The sequence below is a fragment of the Callithrix jacchus genome, chromosome 3 (assembly GCF_049354715.1).
Source record: "Callithrix jacchus isolate 240 chromosome 3, calJac240_pri, whole genome shotgun sequence".
NCBI lineage: Eukaryota > Metazoa > Chordata > Mammalia > Primates > Cebidae > Callithrix > Callithrix jacchus.
The window spans coordinates 118,155,389-118,171,875 of record NC_133504.1 but is presented as its reverse complement, the minus strand read 5'-3'; the positions used below and the strand labels follow the sequence as shown (position 1 = coordinate 118,171,875).

General features: G+C 36.6%; 1 non-coding gene across 1 annotated transcript; it reads left to right on the top strand.

The window, feature by feature from the left end:
- Nucleotides 1-13,462: 13,462 nt before the first annotated feature.
- LOC118152586 (small nucleolar RNA SNORA75) lies at nucleotides 13,463-13,597 on the top strand. The gene has a single exon (XR_004741331.3). It is a non-coding gene; the product is annotated as a small nucleolar RNA SNORA75 (small nucleolar RNA).
- The last annotated feature ends 2,890 nt before the right edge of the window (nucleotides 13,598-16,487 follow it).

Genomic DNA, 16,487 nt, shown 5'->3' with positions numbered 1-16,487 from the left:
TCATCTGTCGCTTGGCCAGAGTCTGTAGGGCAGACTCAGCAGGGGTAGGATGATAATTCTTCCAATCACTATAAATTCTGTCTTTAATTACGTTCTCTCTTCTCTCATTTTCCTATATGCAATTAAAAGAAGGCATACAGCACTCTAAATGCTTTGCTGCTTAGATATTTCCTCTGCCAGATATACGAGTTTACTACTTTTAAATTCTGCCTTCCAAAAAGTCCTAAGGGACTGCTACCATTCAGCCAAGTTCTTTGCCACTGTGACAAGAATGGTCTTTCCCCCAATTTCCAAAATATTGTTCCTCATTTTCATCTGTGATCTCATCAGAATGGCCTCTATTGTCCGTATTTCTACCAACATTTGGATTATAACTACTTAAGTAATCTCTAAGAAGTTTCAGACTTTCCCCACAGCTCTCCTCTTCTGAGCTCTCATCAGAATCACCCTGCATGCTCCATTCATGGTAATATAAGCTTTTTTCTAGCCTGCTCTTCCAAATTCTTCCAGCCATTACTCATCACCCAGTACCACAGTGGCTTCCACATTGTCAAGTGTTTGTTATAGCAACACCTCAATTCTCTGGTATGGATTTCCTGTCTTGGTCTATTTATGTTACCATAACAGAATACCTAAGACAGAATAACTTATAGAAATTTATTTTTTATAATACAATTCTGGAGGCTGCGAAGTTTAGGATCAAATTTCCAGCATCTTGCAAGGGCCTCTTGCTGCATCATCTTATAGCAAAAAGCAAGAAGAAGGGCCAAGGAAGCACACTGGAGAGCCAAAAAGCAAGAGAAGGCCAAACTTACCCTTTTATCCCAACATGAATTCCACCCATGATGATGGAGCTCTCGTGGCGTAATCACCTCTCAAAGGTCCCACCTCTTACTACTGCTTTAACGACAAACATTCACAGAAGTTTTGGAGGAAACAACATTCAAACAATAGCAGTTTATGTTTATTTTCTATTCCTGTGTAACCAATATTGTAAGCTTAGGGGTATAAGACCACACAGATTTAACATCTCTCAGCTTTTGTAGATCACAAGTTGGGGGAAACATCATGACTGGTTTCTCTGCTTAGAATCTCAAAGGGCTGAAATCTAGATGTCCACTGGGTCTAGAATTCTCTTCTGTGGTTCAGGGCCCTCTTCAAAGCACTGTTGGAAGAATTCTTTTTTGTTGTTGTAGATTTCCTGCTGGCTATTAGCTTAGGACCACTCTTAACACCCAGAAGCTGCCCATGATTTCTTGCCATGTGGCACTTCCATCTGCAAAGCCAGCAATAGAGGGTCTATCTCACATCAAACTCTCTAATGCTTTAAATCTCTGACTTTTCTGTGCCTGACCTCTAAAGCCAGCTTTAAAGGGGTCATGAAATTAGGTCAGGCCCACCCAGATAATCTCCCTTTTTAACTAATTACAAGAATTTTTTAAAAGTCTATGAGATTCACAGTCCTAGGGATAATGTATTAAAATGTATATCAGAAAGGGAAGATCTTGGAGGACATTTTAGAATTTTGTCTGTATAGGGTTGTTTTACAGATTAAATAAGATAACTTAGAAAAACATATATCTGAATACTTAGTCCTTCATAGGGACCTAATAAATACCATTTATTTTGAATATAATATTTGGAGGGAGGAATGACAGTTGACCCACCAACTAGGCATCTATTCACTTGAACCACAAAAAAAATCTGTCATTTCTATAGATCAAGAATATTAAAATATCAACAATTTTATCTGGCTGTATTATACCATATTTTCTCAATATCATATTTTATAAAACTGAAGCAACATGTCTATATTGAAACTTTAGTCAGTAAATCATTCATTCTTTTCATTCATTCATTCATTTTCTCACAAGTCTGAGCTAGTACTTAATATCTAGTATGAAATAGCCAATAAATGGGACAATTTAGAGCATACAGAAAATAAAAATACATCATCCCTAACCTTAAAACTTTAGGATCTAATGGAATCTGAGTCCTCCTAGATTTTAACAGTGCAGTTGATATTAAACAAAGCTGCTTCTAACAGAGCTAAAAGAAGCAATACATATAGCAGTTTCATGTGTCTAACCCCACATTGTTTATAATTCTATGACAAAAACAAATGGAGAAGATAAATTTAGAAGAAACTCTGTACTACACAGGCTCTGTGACAAATGGAGTTTACAGTCTTGGCAAGCAGCCTCCAAGGTTTTTCAGCGTTAGCTGGCATCCTACTTTGGAAATACCTTTCTTAGTTTCTCAGCAACAGTTCAGATATGACAAACAATTCTAGTGTCTCCTTTTTTGGCTTCAAATAAAATAGCAAAAGCATATTTAAACATCCATCTTCTTCTGGCTTCTAAAATCATTTTTCACATGAGCACTTAATTCATGGCTTTGTGCACCTTACTTGTGTCCCCCAAGAAGAGTTTTTTAAACATTACTGGACATATCAATGCTTTCTTTGTGAGGTGACTTGGAATTCCATCCTTCTCCAATTTGTTTTTATTATTTAATTGGTCAGAATGTGGGCAGCTTCTGCTGCAGATACAGTCTTCGGTAACTGCCCTGCTAATGGTGATTTGGCTGAGTTATACTGTGATATAAGGACAGTTCCCAAATCTCTGCTAACTTCCTTGTGTTGATATAATTGAAATAATAAAACATACCACAGAATTTATCTTAGATATACTCTAGCCTAATCCCTATCATACTTTTAATTCTTATTGCATTATCCTTAAGCAATAACACCCAGTCTCTCCTTGAATACTGGGATCAAAATGGAAATCATTAGCAAACAACATTGCTCATGCTTTTAATTCTTAATTTCCAAGTTGGAACAATTATTGCTGAATTTCTGGTCTTTTGTGTTGGTTGTAGATTGGCAAGTAGAGATTTCTCCACCCTCCCCAGATATAAACAGATTAAACTCCTGATTTCATTAGTCAAGGACATAAATAATTAACTGAAGCAAGTTAGAAACAGATGTAACTTCTCTGGATATAAATTTTCCTAAGCCTGTAGTTCCCTAAAAAGGCAGAAGCTAACACTTTTTCCAGAATAGGATGTCTGATACGAGAAAATAATCTAATTTGTGGTATGACAAGTCTTTTATATTTGGGGTTTATTAACTGCTATAGGCAGAATTAGGAGTCCTCACCCCTAAATATGTTCATGTCCTCATCCCCAGAACCTGTGACTATGTTAAGTATCCTGGCAAAGGAGCATTAGTGTAACAGAATTAAAGTTGCTCATCAGCTGAATGAAGATAAGGATATTGGGCTGCATTATCCAGGTAGGCTCAATGTAATCACACAGAGGGTTTAAAGTGAAAGTGGGATGCAGAAGAGGAAGTCAGAGTGGTATGTTGTAAAATCTACTATGCTTTGCTGGTTTTGAAGATAGAGAAAAAGGTGATGAACTAAGAAACATGCTTGGCCTTGGGAACCTCATAAAGGCAAGGAAACACTTTTCCCCCCAGAGTCTTATAAGAGGAATGCACTCCTGAAACACCTTGGTATTAGTCCAGTGAATTGGTTTTAACCCATATTGGACTTCAGACCTGTAAGTTAATAAATTTGTGTTATTTTAAGACACCAAGTTTGTGGTTACCTATTACAGCAGCAAATAAAAAGACTAATAAATCTTCTAACTTGGGTTAGTTTTAGGCTCTGAAATGAGGATTCATGTGAAAGTGTTTTAGTAGGAAGTGTTCCCAGGAAAAATTGTTCAGAGAAGTAGGAAAATGGGATCAGGAAGGAAAAGAGGCCAGGCATGAGTGCCAAGTCATGCTATGTTTCATGGAGAAATTGGATTCCATCCTATATGAAGCATCAACAATACATTTTACACTTAAAATATTTGATAAGAGGGTAGATATCATGTGAATTGGTTCTTATCACAATAAAATTTTAAAGAAAACCCTTTTAATCCCATAGGGGAGCCCTGGAGATAATGTGGGTCATTTGCCAGTCCTCCTAAGTCAAATGGCAAGAGGATTGAGTTATTTATCTCTCAGCAGACATTGCTTATACATCACCCATGATGGTGAGGTAGAGGAGTAAGTTCCTAGGCAATCTTAGATCTCCATGAATGTAAAAAAATGGAATCTGAAAGTTTGAAAGCATCTGCCTACCAAGAGACACAGTTATTGGCTGTTAGGAGTGAAAGCTGACTTGGAGCTTACATGTATGACAATGGCAAAGAAACCCAGTGGGAGATGGATTATGTACTAACAGTGTCTGCTACAGTTTCCTAATCTATGCACTTTTACTTAAATAAATGTTAAAAGATTACATTTTAATTTATTTTATTAAATTCAGCATCTACAAGACCACATACCATCCAAGGAGAGAAAGATTCAGTGCCCAAATATTTCTGAAAGGTATCTTCACCTTCTCAGAGATCTACACCATTCAAATAACCCAATCATCAGTAAAGAGTTTGAGTATTGAGGGAGGACTCAAGATGGCGCTGTGAGAACAACCCAGGATTGAAGCGCTCGCTGGATGTGCAGAGAGGGTGAGTCAGGGACGCATTTCCAGATGGATCTTAGTTGCCCACAGAACGGGGAAATTCCCAGGGATAAAAGAGATGTGGGACGCCAGGCAGAGGTCTTGGCTGGTGTAGCCGGCAGCTGGTGTGGCTGTGGCCCGCGCTGGAGTGCAGAGGCACTCCACAGCGCTCCATACAAAAGTGCACTGTTACAGGTGCCCTGTTGAACTGGCAAACTGAGACCTGCGGGGGCTGAACTTGAGACTGAATGGGACTTGGACAGTGAGCCAGCCCAGAAAACCCCAGGGACACAGCGTTTGGGGTAGCGCAGTGTGACAAACAAAACGGTGATTCCAAACGCTCCCGGTGAGGAGGTTTTCTTAAAGTGCAGCTCCGTGGGGGAGGGGCGTCCACCATTACCGCGGCAATCAGCCCCTACTGAGGTACACGCCCATTGCTGATGCAGCCTGCCATTGCTGAGGCAACCCAGTACAACAGAGAGACTCCGCCGCAGGGCGTAGCCTGTGGCAACAGGGCGGAGACTGCAGCAGAAGGGCAGAGCCTGCAGACACAGGGCAAACCTCACATCAGCAGGGTGGAGCCTCGACAGGCAAATAGTGACTAGACTGCCTCCCAGCTGGGCAGGACAGCAAGGCGGATGCTCATAAGGAAAGCCCCAACCCCCCCCCCGCCACAGAATGAGGATCTGAGAAAAAAAGGTTTTTTTATGAGTTATGTTGCAGCAGAATTATACATAGCAGCCTAACAGCCCTGAATGAACAACAGAGCTCACAGCTCAGCACTTGAGCTCCTACAAAGTACAGACTGTCTCCTCAAGCAGCTCCCTGGCCCCTCTATATCCAAAAGACTGACATTTGGCAGGCATCATTCTGGGACAAAGATAGCAGAAAAAGAAACTGGTAGCATCCCTCGCAGTTCCGCCTGCTAGAGGTGCACGCCAGACAAGCAGGGCCTGGAGTGGACCTCAGCAGTCATAAAGTGAAGGGGCTAGACTGGTAGAAGGAAAACCAAGAAACAGAAATACTTCATCATCAACAATCTGGGTGTCCACTCAGAGACCCAATCGAAAAGTCAGCAACTACACAGACGACAGGTAGATAAATCAACAACGATGGGAAGAAACCAGCGCAAAAAAAAGGAAAACACCCAAAACCAGAACACCTTGCTGCCTAGAAAGGATGAAAACTCCTCACCAGCAAGGGAACAAAGCTGGATGAAGAATGACTGTGACGAAATGATGGAATTAGACTTCAGAAAATGCATAATGAGAAACTTTTGTGAGCTAAAAGAACATGTTCTAAATCAATGCAAAGAAACTAACAACCTTGAAAAAAGATTTGAGGAAATGATAACAAGAATGGACACCTTAGAGAGGAATATGAATGAATTAAAGAAGCTGAAAAACACAATACGAGAACTTCGCAAAGCATGCACAAGTTTCAACAGTCGAATTGACCAAGCAGAAGAAAGAATATCAGAAGTTGAAGATCAACTCAATGAAATAAAACGAGAAACCAAGATCAGAGAAAAAAGCACAAAAAGGAATGAACAAAGTCTCCAAGAAATGTGGGACTATGTAAAGAGACCTAACCTACGTTTGATAGGTGTACAAGAAGGGGATGAAGAGAATGAATCCAAGCTGGAAAATACTCTTAAGGACATCATCCAGGAAAATTTCCCCCACCTAGCAAGACAGGCCAACACTCAAATCCAGGAAATACAGAGAACACCACAAAGATATTCCGCAAGAAGAGCAACCCCAAGGCACATAATCGTCAGATTCAACAAGGTTGAAATAAAGGAGAAAATACTAACGGCAGCCAGGGAGAATGGTCGGGTCACCCACAAAGGGAAGCCCATCAGACTCACAGCAGATCTCTCGGCAGAAACTCTACAAGCCAGAAGACAGTGGGGGCCAATATTCAACATCCTTAATGAGAAGAACTTTCAACCCAGAATTTCATATCCAACAAAACTGAGCTTCAGAAGTGAAGGAAAAATAAAATCCTTTGCGAACAAGCAAGTACTCAGAGATTTTGTCACCACCAGGCCTGCTTTACAAGAGCTCCTGAAAGAGGCACTACACATAGAAAGGAACAACCAGTACCAGCCATTCCAAAATCACACTAAATGTTAAAGAGTATCAACATAATGAAGAATCTACAACAACTAACGGGCAAAACAGCCAGCTAGCATCAAAATGGCAGTATCAAATTCACACATAACCATATTAACCCTAAATGTAAATGAACTAAATGCACCAATCAAAAGACACAGACTGGCAAATTAGATAAAAAGCCAAAACCCATCAGTGTGCTGTATCCAGAAAACCCATCTCACATGTAAGGATACACAAAGGCTCAAAATAAAGAGATGGAAGAAGATTTACCAAGCAAATGGAGAGCAAAAAAAAAAAAAAAAAAAAAGCAGGAGTTGCAATTCTCATCTCTGATAAAATAGACTTTAAAGCAACAAAGATCAAAAGAGACAAAGAAGGCCATTACATAATGGTAAAAGGATCGATACAACAAGAAGAGCTAACGATCCTAATCATATATGGACCCAATCCAGGAGCACCCATATATGTAAGGCAAGTTCTTAACAGCTTACAAAGAGACTTAGACTCCCACACAATAATAGTGGGAGAATTTAACACTCCACTGTCAATATTAGACAGATCAACCAGACAGAAAATCAACAAGGATATGCAGGGCTTAAACTCAGATCTGGAGCAAGCAAACCTGATAGACATTTACAGAACTCTCTACCCCAAATGCACAGAATATACATTCTTCTCAGCACCACATTACACCTACTCTAAAATTGACCACATAATTGGAAGTAAAGCACTGCTCAGCAAATGCAAAACAACTGAAATCATAACAAACAGCCTCTCAGACCATAGTGCAATCAAGTTAGAACTCAGAATTCAGAAACCAACCCAGAACCGCACAGCTTCATGGAAACTGAACAACTGGCTCTTGAACGCTGACTGAATAAACAACGAAATGAAGGCAGAAATAAAGAAGTTCTTCAAAACCAATAAGAACGAAGACACAACATGCCAGAATCTCTGGGACACATTTAAAGCAGTCTCTAGAGGAAAGTATATAGCAATAAGTGCCCATATGAGAAGAATGGAGAGATCCAAAATTGACACCCTATCTTCAAAATTGAAAGAGCTAGAGGAGCAAGATCAAAAAAACTCAAAACCCAGCAGAAGACAAGAAATAACTAAGATCAGAGCTGAACTGAAGGAGATTGAGACACGAAAAACCCTTCAAAAAAATCAATAAATCCAAGAAGCCAGTTATGAAAGAACAGGACTTATATGACTCAGTTTATATAAAATGTCAAGAACAAGCAAACCTATAGAGACAGAAAGTAGATTAGTACTTTCTAATCTACTTAGGACTTGGGGGGGTGGGGGGGGGGCTGGAAGGATAGCTAAGAGTTGCAAGATTTCTTTTGGAGGTGTGTGATGTTAACATTATTCCTGAACAGTTGTTGGCAGAAGATTCATCATCAATCTGATTTTTCCAAAATAGACAATTCTGATGATTCAGATGATTTAGAAAATATGACCAAAATATTAACATTTTATGCCTGAGGGGTCAAAGCACTGGCCTTCTTCTTACTACTGAACATGATTTTGTTTGACTTCACCCTGTTTATTTCCTCTATACCCTTTTCACAATTTGAAATTACATTATTTGTTTGTTTACTAATTAATTTTTTATTTCTTTTCTATTTCTATTTGGCTATATCTAAACTGTGAACTCTCCAGGGGCAAGATATAGACCTTTTTGTTTACCACTGTACATCTTGTACCTTCTATAGGCTACAATAGATACCAGGCAAATACAAGGTGTTCAATGAACATTTGCTGATTTAGTAGAGAAAGGAAGTAAGGATGGAAGAGGGAAGGCAAGAAGAAGGAATTATTTTTCAGTTCTTCTTGCTGACCACACCTCCTACTTCCTTCCTTCTCAACCCTTATTTCATACTTTAGGACATTTTTAGGTTTGCCTATTCTTACACTATGCCTCTCCCCTCTAATATCTCCCCTCTTTCTGTCCTAATCAAATCAAGTCACAAGTTCTATCTCATCTCCACTTTCTTGATTTCTGCACCCAGAGACATTTCTCATGTCTTAATTTGTATTTTGGTTTTCATCTGAATAATTTTGAACATTGTGTTTAAATTTTTCTAATGTTGTCATCTAGTGTTTTAGCATTTGGCATTGTTTCTACATATACCGGTCCTCCAGTATTTGCTTTCTGCCTATCTACTCTTAGATTCAGTAACCAGTCTTTCCCTGCTCTGCCCTCTTTTATATTAGTCTACATTTCTCAGACTTTCTACTTTCTGGCTTTCTAATAAGTTTATCAACAGGAGAAATTAATGGAAAATTAGGAAGAGGGAGGAGAGAAGCAGGGATGTTTCTGCTTGCAGTGGCTATTCCTGCAATGATTGCGTTTCATCCAAAGTGGTAGCTCCTGCCAGGCAGTCTGTGCCATGGCTCTACCTCTCACCAGATGTCCCAGTTTCTTGGTTCTGGTGAAAACATCTCTTCTTGTGATTTATCTATCCATTAAGAAGGTAAGGGCTTCCTGCTGTGGCCAATCTTTGAGTTGCCTCAACCTTAGGCTTCTCAGTTCCTCCATGACGTGTATCAACAATCCTTGTATTGAATTTCTTCTGTTTGAGAGACTTAAAAAAATTATTTTATTTTATAAAATAAAATTGTTTTGTTTTGTTTTTCCTGGCAGAACACTGACTAATATGCTTTTTTAAACCACCAGGAGTATTTTAAAATTTCTACATCCTTTCACAGCTGGTCATGTAAAAGTTACTTATGTATGTGGATTGTTCTTTTATGAGTGCTTCTTGCTTATATCAGAAACAACAATCTGGAAAACACTCCCTTGTTCCCTGTAAACAAGGTTCAAACAGTATATTTTCCTAAGATGTCTCACTGGATAAATGCATTTTAATTTTCTGCACAACTCACCAGGCTAGATTTTACCTGGGAAAAATAAAGGTCTTCAAACTTTGAGGACATTTTGATTAAACCATAGACATCAAGGAAAATAAAAGTGTGTTCTCTGCATTTATTTAGGTTGGTACAAAAGTAACTGCAGTTTTTGCCATTAAGTAATGACATATAAGGTATAGCAATGACTATAAGGTAATGAATATAAGGTATATCATTAAGCAATGACAAAAACTGCAAAACTTTTGCACCAATGTAATACCATTACACATAGAATGATCTTTCTACTTTCCCTACTTATTTTGTGTATTGAGTCACATCCCAAACATCTGTAGAAAAAGTGTTCATCAAGACAGTAAAGATAAGAATTATAGTTTAATTGTGACTAAAATCAGTCTATGCTTTCTGGCTTAACAAGTATAATCAGTCAATAAAGAAGATTCATTTAAATTACCACTTCACCAGATATAAAATAACTTCAAAGAAATGCTTTTGAAATCAATCTTTTTTTCTCATATCATTCCACTACTGAAAGTGAATTATATTATCATATTTTCCACTGTCTTCTACTTTTTCTGACAATATAGTTAATGACTATCCAAGTATAAGATCAAACTCAGCAGAATGCAAAACAAGGCCTAGATGGACCAGAAAGATTGATGGAATGAGTACTGATCCTAGGGCAGCTCAGGACTACAAGTGTGGTCTTACATAAGTCAGTGAAATGGTCATTTTTGTTTCATTTTCTTATCTTCAACATTTGGAGCTAAATTGTATTCTCTATTAAGATGCTTTCACTGAAAAAAATACAGATATATACAAACAGCAAAACAGAACTAAGTGGTACTTCTTTTGTGATACCAGTACATGAGCAATCACAAATCCTTTGTAAATGAAGGAGAGTAGAGACAGAAATAAGTAACAAAAGATTCCAACAAGAAGTTCATAATTTTTAACCAATTCTTTTATAGTCAACTAAACATTGCATAAATTGAGAAATAATCCCTGTTTATATGGCAGAAGGTAAGAAAGTTTATAATGTTCAAGGCTGAAAAAATATAGTATAGCAAATGGTATTATAATTTTACAATTAAAAGAGACCTTAGAACACTTAGCTAAGAGTTTGGTTTTTGTTTTTTATTTTTTGTGTTTTTGGCCTTTTTAAGAAAATTATCTTCCTACTGGAAAATCATTTGAAAGCTATACAATTTCTTTCTCAATAAAAACAAATCATAAACAAGCATTGCACAGAAAGACAAGTACTGCATGATCTCACTTACATGTAGATTGAATTCTTTATATGATTTTAAAAGTTCAACACATAGAAGCAGAGAATAGAATGGTGATGACCAGGGACTCTGGGTTGGAAAGATGTTGGTCCAAAGATACAAATTTTTAGTTAGAATAAGTAAATTCAAGACTCCAGTTGTACAACTTGGTAACTATACTTTAACAACACACTATTCTTGAAAATTGCCAAAATATAGATTTTAAGTTTTCTCTTTGTAAAATAACTATGTAAGGTAATTCATGTGTACACTAGCTCAACTGAGCCATTTCACAATGGATTCATATTTCAAAACATGTTGTTCTTGTCAAATATATACACTTTTTATCCATCAATTTAAAAATCAGTTAATTTAACAAAAATAAATGTATATCCTCAGACAATTGTGCATGAAATTTCTGGTTGCTCATATACCTGCTGATGTCTATTCAGGCAACCCTGACCAAATTGTCCTCATATAATAGGTACGAAACTTGATAAGGAATTTAAACAGATAGTCCAAAGATACGCAGGATGTTTATGTAAAAACTATGTTAAAACACAGATTTCTCACTCAATTACTCTATTTCACCCCGTATATTCTTTTTTTTTTTTTTTTTTTTTTTTTTTTGGCTAGGAATTAAGTTATTATTCATCCGAAGAGAAAGGAAAAGTACTACTTGAACAAAGTGGTTAAATGTCCAAAATGTAGTATGAAAAAAACAATTTGAAAAGACTTGAAGCAGGTGTATGGAAAACTGGTAGTAGAGAGTCTATTGGACACACATTTTTCTTTGAAAAGAATGGCTCAGAAAGGTATCAATTGAAAGATCCAATCAGTAAATAAAAGTTAACTCCAAGATAAGTGCTCACGTTTTTTACTTAAATTGAGTGAATTTCATGATGGAATTCTACCACCATACTTTTCAAATTCCTCTTTTCTTACATACTACAGTTGCTACCTCTCCCTGGCTTCAATGTCTCTGGGAAACTAGGTGAATGGGCCCCTTGTTGATTGCAGACTCATGCCTCTTGTCCTTTTCCTGTTATTTTCCTCCTAATTCTAAATCACAAAAGCATACTGAAGCAGGAAATAGTTTGTAAGCCAGGAAAAAATGAAAAACAGAGCATGTAAAATCAATACTGCCTTTGGCAAGGATGGATTATAGAAATCACCAAGAGATTTCATCCACTGACAAATTTTTCTAATCTGTAAATGAAAGGAAGAAACAAGTATTCTTTTCAGAATAGGAAAAAAGAAAAATAGGAAAGATAAATAAGCTCAAAGAGAGGAATTGAAGAAAACTTTACTTTGTCTATCTAGTATTGTTCATATATAATATCTCTATGACAGCAAATAAACCACCTGTATCAGGAGCCTCTTCCAAAAGCTGCTGGGAAATATTACTAAAATACACAACAAACTTATTTTTTAAAGAAATTTACCTGTCCAGTCACCACTTGTGGGGGTCTGTCCTGTAGACACTAACTCAATGACAGATGAACAAATTCACTCACACACAGTATTCAGTGTTATGAGCAGGCTGGGTTATCCATGGCCACTTACAGACACTCAAGTAGAGTGCTGTAAAGAGATAGCAGCTGCCAGCCTCAAGCAGCCCCTACTCTAGGCTTTTATTCAGTATGTCAAAGGACAAAGGTCTTTGGACAGCATATTAACACCATTAGTGGGTAATATCCCTGTTGACCTTCCCCTGAGAGAGCCATCTGGAATGATCAAAGGTTAGTTTTTTAGGACCATATGAGTAAACAAGTTATTCAGATAAACTCCCCCACATTTCCTAGCTATTTGCTTTTCTTATCAACTAGAGGTGAAGGGGATTTAGGCTACCTCCAGCTGAAACTTCTACTGAAACTATGCAAAAACCTCTTGGCCCCCCAAGAAGGTTTGTGATTATTCCTTAAAGCTATCTCTAATATTTTTTCTTTAATATTTTTGCCACCATCCTGAGTGAATCACCAAATTTACCTACATTATCTTTTTTCTTTGTTTTAAAACAGCTTTATTGAGATATATTTCATATGCTACACAATACATCCATTTAAAGTGAACAGTGCAATAATTTCTAGTATATTTAAAGATATGTGCAACCATCACCACAGTGAATTTTAGAATATTTTCACCTCCAACATTTTCAAATATCTTACTTGAATTAGCTTTAGATTTACACTAACTTAATTTCAATATGATAAAGAAATGTTATTCTTGTAGCACCATTCTCTTTCCTCTTTTGTAGTACTATTATTATACATATTTCATTCTATAAATGCCTGTAGCTCAACATTTCATGATTATAATTATTACTTAATATAATTTAAGCATTTTTAAGAAGACATTAAAGAAGAGGAGAGCAAGTATATATTTATAACTTTTGTTATACTCGCCTTTTTATTTATCATTTGTGGAACTACTCGTTTCTGCAAATTTGAGTTACCATATGGAGTCACTTTCTTAGCCTAACTGAGCTGTGTTTCCACCCACTTCTTTTGTGCTGATATTGGAAAATATATTACATTTCTATATTTATTGTATACATTTTATTTTGTTTCATCCAGTTGCCTTTTAAATTAGTTAGGAGAAGAAATATGTGTTTACACTTTAGTGATCACATAATTACCTTTACAGATACTCTTTATCTATGTGGATTCAAAAAATAAGGTCAGACTTCCCATTGAGCTTCTTTCTCTCTATTGGTGGCAGCTTATGAATTCATATGAGAAGAGAGAATTCACAGAGCTAGCATTACTTTTGCCTTCTGTCTTTACAGTGGTATATTTGGCTGTTTTGTGAGATATTCTGGTAAAAAAAAATTTAAAAATCAAAGAAAAAAAATGAGGTCACTTGCTTTTAGTCTAAAAACCTTTCCTAGGTATTTCTTGTAAGGTAGGCCTACTAACAACAAATTAGCTCACTTTTTGTTTATCTTTTAATGTCATTTTTCTACTTTCAATTTGGAAATAATAGCTTTGCTATACATAGGATTCTTGGTCGAAAGGTGTTTTTTCCCTTTGAGAACTTTGATTATGTTGTCCATCCCTTTTTAAATCCCTTCCCACCCTATGGCCTCCATTGTGTCTGATAAAAATTTACCTTTAAGCTTCTTGAAGTTCCCTTGTAAATAATGAGTCATTTTGCTCTTGGTGCTTTCAAGATTTTTGTCCTTGCCTTTGGCTTTCAGTATTTTTACTATGACTTGTCTGTAAATCTCTTTGCCTTTATCCTACTTGAAATTTGCTGAGCTTTCTAGGTGCATAAATTAACGTTTCCAATAAATTTGGCAATATTTTAGCTATTCAAATACTCTTTTTGTTCTTTGCTTTCTGTTTTTCAGATTGCATAAATTTTATCAATCTGTTCTTGATATTGCTAATTCTTTCTTCTGCTTGTTCAAATATACTGTTGAGCTGCTCTAGTGAATTTTTTATTTTAGTTATTAAGTTTTCAAATCCAGAATTTCCATTTGTTTCTTTAAAAAAATAATTTCTATCTCTATGTTCTCTATTTCTTGGAACATTATCATCACACCTTTACTTATTTTATCATAGTTTTCTTTGAAGATATTTATAGTGGCTATTTAGAAATCTTTGTCAAACTTGATATCTGATCATTTACACATGTAGTATAGAATATGTGAGGTATTCTTCCAGCATATAAATCATATGTTTTTGTTTCTTATATGTCTCATAACTTTTGTTGCAAATCACATTATAGATAGTATAGAAATTCTAGGTACTTATTCCTCCCCTCCAGGGCTTGTAGTTGTTACTGATTTTTATTTGTTTAGTGACTTAGTAAATTATTTTAATCAAGTATATCACCTACCACACCCTTCCTGCTTCAGGAAGATTCTAATGCTGTTTTTTGGCCTTGGGGAGTCTATGATCACACTGGAATAACAGTAGTTTTGGCAGATATCTCCTTGACTCTTTCCCTGACCACACCCAGCCGTTAAACTCCAATAATTGCTAGATTATTGTTCTATTGTTTTCAGCAATGTCCTGAAGTATGAATTTCTCAGCAGACTGGTCCAATCAAATATGGACTTCTTTGAAGGAATAGTTTCAGAGGTAGTGTTTGAACTTTGGTCAGGCCTAAGAAGGGCTCCTCCATGCTGTTTCTTCTGTGGCACTGTCTGACAAACTAGCCAGTCAACATTTTAGCTTTTGTCCCCAAACAATCTACCAGTTTCCTCCCAATTACCTGTCACTACAATCCCCACTTTCTTGAGCATGCTTAGGCTTAAAATTTTTCAAACTGTGTTGTAAGTTGAAGTCAGTCCCCTTGGGAAGAGATTCAAATTGATTTTATAGCCTGATTCTCCCACCCTGGGCAAAAATCTATGAGCCATGGTTCTGGACCTGGGCATAAGGATAATGTTCATTTCTCTCCCTGAGTAGCAGTTCCTCTGCTTTAGAAGTTGAATAGTGAATAGAAGGGCCCAGGTAGTAGCTTTGGGCCCTTCTCAGTTTGTCTCTCTCAGCCTGGAATCTCTACCTTACAAGCCAAGGTAAAGACAGGCCCCAATATTCTAGTTGAGTTATGCCCAAGGAGTGAGTCTCTGTCCTATATATCAGGGGCTTGAGATTGTGGGGGTGGAAAGGAAGAAGCTCTCATGTCTCAATTATACTTACACAGAATTTAACTTCAGAACAAGTAGCTGAAAGCAGAATGAAAAATGCTAATATCCTGCCCTTCCTAGGAGAACAGCACTCAGACTTGGAACTATGTTCTTAGCTGTACAAAACTGGAGTGGATTTAGCATCTTGCTGATATGGAAGGGCAAAGCAGGGTGTGGGTCTTAGTTTAAATACCACAAGCTCTTACTGCTTTTGCCAAGATTTAGTAGATTTTTAAAATTAATATTTCTTTACTTTCTGTATATTTTTCATTGAGCTCAAGAGAAGATGGAGGTTGCAGTGAGCTGAGGTAGCACCACTACACTCCAGCCTGGGTGAAAAAGTAGGACTCTTAGAAAAAACAAAACAACAACAACAAATATATATGTATGTATACACACACACACACACACACACACACACACACACAATCTGTTTGAATTACTTTGACAAAAACATCTTTGTGAATTAAACATCATTTATTTTATAGATGAGAGAGTTGTTTATTTTATAGATGAGAAAGTTGTTATTATTCTACAGTACAAGTCATTGCTGGGAGATGATTTGAGTAGCGTTCTTAAAAATGCAGGCTTCAAAGCCCATTCTCTTAATGTATTCTACTAATTCATTTAATAGCAAAAAAAGATACAGGAGGAAACTGATTACTTCAGAAAAACATTGAGATAGTTTATTCAAGATTTTGAGGTGCAGAGGACTATTATAACAGGTATCCTAGAGAGCAGATATTCTGTTTTGTTTTATATTCTTAGTATTGAGGGAATGTCTAGTAATAAAGATTACTTAATAGATTAGTCATTGAATTGATACAAAATTGAATTTTTGAAGGAAAAATTTAAATGACTCTCTTTTCTTCTTTTCATTTTAGATGGTGATCATTTTGTGATAAGATATGACTATTTCATAGCTGATGAGGGGAAATTCTATGTAGAATTACTGGGGGTAATTCTGAAAGACAAAAATACATAGGTAAAGATAAATCAAGTCCAAGAGCAAGTAAGGCAATAAAAGCATTTATAGATATTATATTGACTTTGATACTTCAAGGCAATT